Source organism: Antechinus flavipes, chromosome 2 (genome assembly GCF_016432865.1).
Source record: "Antechinus flavipes isolate AdamAnt ecotype Samford, QLD, Australia chromosome 2, AdamAnt_v2, whole genome shotgun sequence".
NCBI lineage: Eukaryota > Metazoa > Chordata > Mammalia > Dasyuromorphia > Dasyuridae > Antechinus > Antechinus flavipes.
Window position 1 is genome coordinate 541326655 of NC_067399.1, and position 5673 is coordinate 541332327.

A 5673-nucleotide genomic window follows, 5' to 3' on the forward strand; every position below is an offset into this window, starting at 1 on the left:
CTGCCTTGTTTGTGCTTGTTTCTGAACTTCTCTTTCTTCAGTGTATTTTTTAAGATGTTTCATTGAAATTTTTAAAAATTACTGTCCTTCCTTCAAATAGAATCCTTCTGATATAATAAACAAATGTAGTCATTCAAAAGAAACCAGCATGCATTGATGAAAATGCACATTTCATTCTGCACCATTAGTCCATATCTTTTTCAGGAATTAGGAGGTATATTTTATTATCCATCATCTGGAATCATATTGGACTTTGCATTGATTAGAGTTCTGAGGTCATTGTACACTGATTTCCTGGTTCCCACTTTATTTTTGCATAAGTTCATACTACCCTTCCCAGGTTTCTCAGATGTGTCCTTTTGTCATTTCTTGGTAATATTCCATTACATTCATGTATCATATTTTTTTTCTAACTATTGCCCAAATGGATATTTACTTTGTTTCCATATTTTTAGCTACAAAAAAAAAAGCCAGTATAAATACTTTTGTAACATGGGTCCTTTGTAAGGTACTTTGAGGATCCTTGCAAATAATTTGTTCACAATATCTTTGAACCTCTTACAGTCCTTTTATCCCATTCTTTTCTAGGAAGTGCAAAGGTAAACTTGATAACTATTTTTTTTTGCAAATTTAAAAAAGAGTCCACATTAACAAAAGCTGTCTACATGTCCCACTGTCAGGCCATCTCTTATACTGACCCACAAACCTGAGTAAAACAAAAGATTCTTTAGGCTTGGAATGAAAGCCCCATCTAGGTTAATTTAGATGTTTTGGAATCAAGGCTTTCAGCTCAGATAAGCAGTGATTGCTGGAAGATAAAAATAGGAAGTTGAACATACTAGATTTATTTTTTATAGCTCCTAAGACAATGTTATTCAGAAAGCATTTATTAAGTGCCCACCGTTCTTTCCAAGAACTGTGTTAAGCTCAAGCTTGCTGTGTAAGCCAAGCTAAAAAATCCCTGCCCTTAATTTGGCTTAGACAAACAAAATGGGCTTCCATTGTACCCATTTGCACACATAGTAATGCAGGTTTTTTTTTCAGAATGGATTAGTAATGACTTTTTTAAAAATAGTATTCCATCTCTCCAAATACATGTAAAGATAACCTTTAACAATTTACCCCTGCAAAACCCTATATTTCAAATTTTTCTCCCCCGCCCAAGACAGCAAGCAATCTGATACGGACCAAACAAGTGCAACTCCTCTAAACATATCTCCACACTAGTCAAGCTGCACAAGAAAAATCAGACCAAAAGGAAAAAAAACCATGAGAAAGAAAAACTAAACTCAAACCCCCCAAAATCAAAAAAGGTGAAAATAATGATTCCATGAGTTACTATTTTTAGAAAGTTACATCTTTTGGTTTTGCCCTCACATATGTTTCTGAATATTTCCCTCCTTCCTTCACTCCTTGGAAAACCATCCTTTAAAACATGAAAGAGGAAGAAAAAAAATCAGATCAGAAAAACTTAACCAATACATTAACCAAACCTGAGCATGTATATGTTCCATACTCAGTCCCCTGGATTACTTTCTCTTTTTTAAATTATAGCTTTTTATATACAAAACATATGCATGGGTAATTTTTTCAACACTGACCCTTGCAAAACCTTCTGTTCCAACTTTTCTCCTCTTCCCCCCACCCCCTCCCTTAGATGGCAGGTAGTCACATACATGTTAAATATGTTAAAGTATATGTTAAATCCAATATATGTATACATATTTGTACAGTTATCTTGTTGCACAAGAAAGATTGGATTTAGAAAGAAGGTAAAAATAACCTGGGGGGGGGAACAAAAATGCAAGCAAATAGTAACAGAAAGAGTGGAAATACTATGTTGTGGTTCACAGTGCTCTTTCTCTGGCTGTAGTTGGTTCTCTTTACTACAGAACAATTGGAACTGATTTGTATCCTCTCATTGTTGAAGAGAGCCACTTTCATCAGAATTGACCATTGCATAGTCTTCTTGTTGCCGTGTACAATGATCTCCTGGTCCTGCTTATTTCACTCAGCATCAGTTCATGTAAGTCTCTCCAGGCCTCTCTGAAATCATCCTGCTGATCATTTCTTATAGAACAATAATATTCCATGACATCCATATACCATAATTTATTTAGTCATTCTCCAGTTGGTGGGCATCCCTTCAATTTCCCTGGATTACTTTCAATATCAGAAACCAAAATAAGCAGTGATGAGCTGAGGCATTTCAACATTTCAGAGATCTGAGATTTCACTGGGATGAAGTTAACTCTGTTAACTCAGGGTGTAATTGCGTTCTGAGTACAGTTTTTTTGTGTGTGGGGCCTGCGGTCCCAACTGTCCGCATGCCCCACTTAATCTAATGAGAGCCTCTCCATCACTAGGCTGCCGGATCTTTAAGGAGACAACCTCCTGGACCCTACGTCACACCCTTCAAGCTTGCAACTTTCAGGAATCTAGGGAACCTTCCACACCATGATGAGAACTTCGGTAAAATCACTACTTGGAGTGGATGCCTCATAAATGTTGATGATTCAGTTAATAATAAACAATTATGGGGTATGTAAACAATAAAGAACTGACCCCGGAACTGGTCTGGAAGGTCCAGAATCCAGGCTCAAAGCCAGGAAGAATCTGGAAGGTGTTCTAAGTAAGTGGACCATAGGTTGAGTTTTCAAGAGGATTAATGGGACTAGAAGGATCAGGTGGACAGCGGAAGTCAAAGAAAGCAAAAGGTCAAGTCCAGAGAAGCTGGGTAAGACCGGCAGAGCGTCAGGCAGGTCTGGGTCTCCAGAGCCCGGAGATAGAGTACCAGAGAGGCAGGCAGGAGACACCAGAGTGAGCCCTGATCCCGCGACTGAGGTCGTTTTCCTCTCCCCTGTTTATGCTGGGTGTAAGGACATCAGAAACCATACTGTGAGCCACAATCCGGGCAAGTCACTCCCCTTCTCCAAACTGTTTAGAATAATACTTCCCAGGCAGCTAGGTGGTGCAGTGGATAGAGCACCAGCCCTGAAGTCAGGAGGACCTGAGTTCAAATTTGACCTCAGACACTTAACACTTCCTGGTTGTGTGACCCTGGGCAAGTCACTTATCCCCAATTGCCCCAGGAAAAAACCAAAAAACAAACAAAAAACAACTTTCCTGACTCCCTCACAGGGATAATAGTGTCTTCATTTATGCTTATCATACACCAGACATGTCGTGCCCCACAATGGGATTACAAGCACCAAACAAAATACAATCCCTGCCCTCAAGGAGCTCCAAATTTAATGGAGGAAGACTTCCAATGTACAAAAAGGCTGAAAAACTTGGGGAAGGTCACGATTGCAACCCTGGACATCCTCTTTGATGAGAGGATCCAGAAGGAGCTTTCTGCTGTCCTTCAGTGATCTCCAATCAGAGGGAGGGAAGGACCCCAGGGTAAGGAGCATGGAGGAGGTGTGAGGTGTGAGGTCCAGGGCTGATGTAATTTTGCAGGATGATGAGATTCTGGAGGACATGGATGAAGTTCAAGGGAGTTCAGCAGGGTGGGAAATGACGAGATGGCTGCTTTGGGCATCCTCCTTAAATGTCTGTTCATTACTGTCTGAGACAATAACTTTGGCTCTGTGTCAGGGGAAGTGAATTTTTTTTGGAGAGGAGATAGCATACAAATGTCAATAATTGTTTTAATGGCATTGGAAGTTAGCCTATTTTTACATTTGCTTTTCAAAAATTCCCCCAAGAAGTCTATTTCCAAGATTCTGTAAATGACTGCAGGGAAGCCAAACCTTTTTTATATTTTCCAAAACAAATTTTAAGTGCTTTAAAAAATAAAATGCCCATAGAAAATATCTTGTATTCTGGCAAAAACACAAGAAATGAAAGATTTTATTTAAAGAAACTCTTTCCTACTTATTAGGATACTCCAATTTCTTAGCAACTCAGGAGTGATTGGGACCCTTTGCCATCATGATGGCATATAGGAGGACAATGTAAGGCCCTTGAGGCTAGTTCTTTTCTGAGGTCTTTTCTCTTATGGTGTTTTCTCTTATGCTCAGCTCTAGGGCACAGTGGACAGAGTCCCTGAAGCCAAGAAGTCTTATTTTGCTGAGTTCAACCGTGGGCAAGTCACTTAACCATGCTTGCCTCAGTTTCCTCATTTGTAAAAATGACCTGAAGGGGGCAACTAGGTGGTGCAGTGGATAGAGCACCAGCCCTGAAGTCAGGAAGACCTGAGTTCAAATCTGCCCTCAGACACTTAACACTTCCTAGCTGTGTGACCCTGAGCAAGTCACTTAACCCCAGTTGCCTCAAGGGAGGAAAAAAGACCTGGAGAAGGAAATGACAAATCACTCCCATATTTTTGCCAAGAAAACCCCAAATGGGATCATACATAATTAGAAACTACTGAAAAACAAGGTAAGGTAGCAGCTGGCAATTCATGGAGGCGTGCTGTACCCCAGGCTCTTTTCTTCCCTCATCTTTCTGCCATTAATCTCACATGCCATACTCCAATCTCTTTCACATATCTGGAGACTTGCCTGAAGTTTGTACAAATACTTATCACAAAAGAAATTAATTTTCTCAGGATCACAGGATGTCTGTGGAATCTCATGGATCATTTCAGTCTCATGTGAACCCAAACCGAAATTCTCTGTATAGGACCATAGATCTAGAAGTGGGAGAGATTTCAGGGAAAACCTAATCTGACCCTTCAGTTTTACAGATGTAAAAACTGAGGCCCAGGGGTTAAATGGCTCGCCCAGGGTTGCAGAGGTAATGTGTCAGAAGTTGGATTTGAACTCAGGCCTTTTGATTCCATGTACTACATTGCATTCTATGCATCCAGCTTCTCATTCAAGATTTTCAGGGGTGGATCACAACTTCCTCTGCTTGGAGACAGGGTGGGGAATCAACTTTTATCAGCATAATCATTCTTCTGCCATCACCAGGGCTGAATATTGGACCCAAGGTTAGCTGTGGTCACAAATGATAGGCCATGGAAGTCCATCAGTCAATAAGCATTTATTAAGCATCTACTATGTACCAAGTACTGTGTTAAGCACTGTCAGTTGACCCCAAGGCCCCAAGATGAAAGGGATTCGCCATTATCACGATGAGTTATCATTATTCTTACTACCATATGGCCAATAACAGCTATTCACATCCTTGGCACTTTGTAGTTCTGAAACTACATTGTCTCATTTGATCTTCACAAAATCCTCTGCGAACCTTGCAGGAGTCCTTAACTTTTTGTGTCTTACAATCCTACTTTTAAATGCATAAAATAAATACATAAAACTACAAAGGAAACTAGTTATCATAATTAAAAAATTAAAAATGAGTTCACAGACCTCATCTTAAGAACGTATTTTGGGAAGGATTTTGACCAAAAGAAAATGGTAGCACACCATGAACCATGCTAAATGAGAACCAGCTAACTAATTCAGGTTGTCTAACTTGGAGAAGAAAAGGCTCAGGGTGAGGAGAACAACATGATCGTTTTCTCCAAGTATTTGAAGAGTGGTCATATAGAAAATGAACAAGACCTGTTCTGCTTAACTCCAAAAGGCAGATTTAGGGATGTTAGTAGAAATTAAAGACAGGAAGATTTCAGCTTGATGGAAAAACCAACAACCTATTGATTAGGGCTATATGGTAGTGAAATGAAGTCACTCAGAAGGTAGTGGATTTCCTATCTTCGAG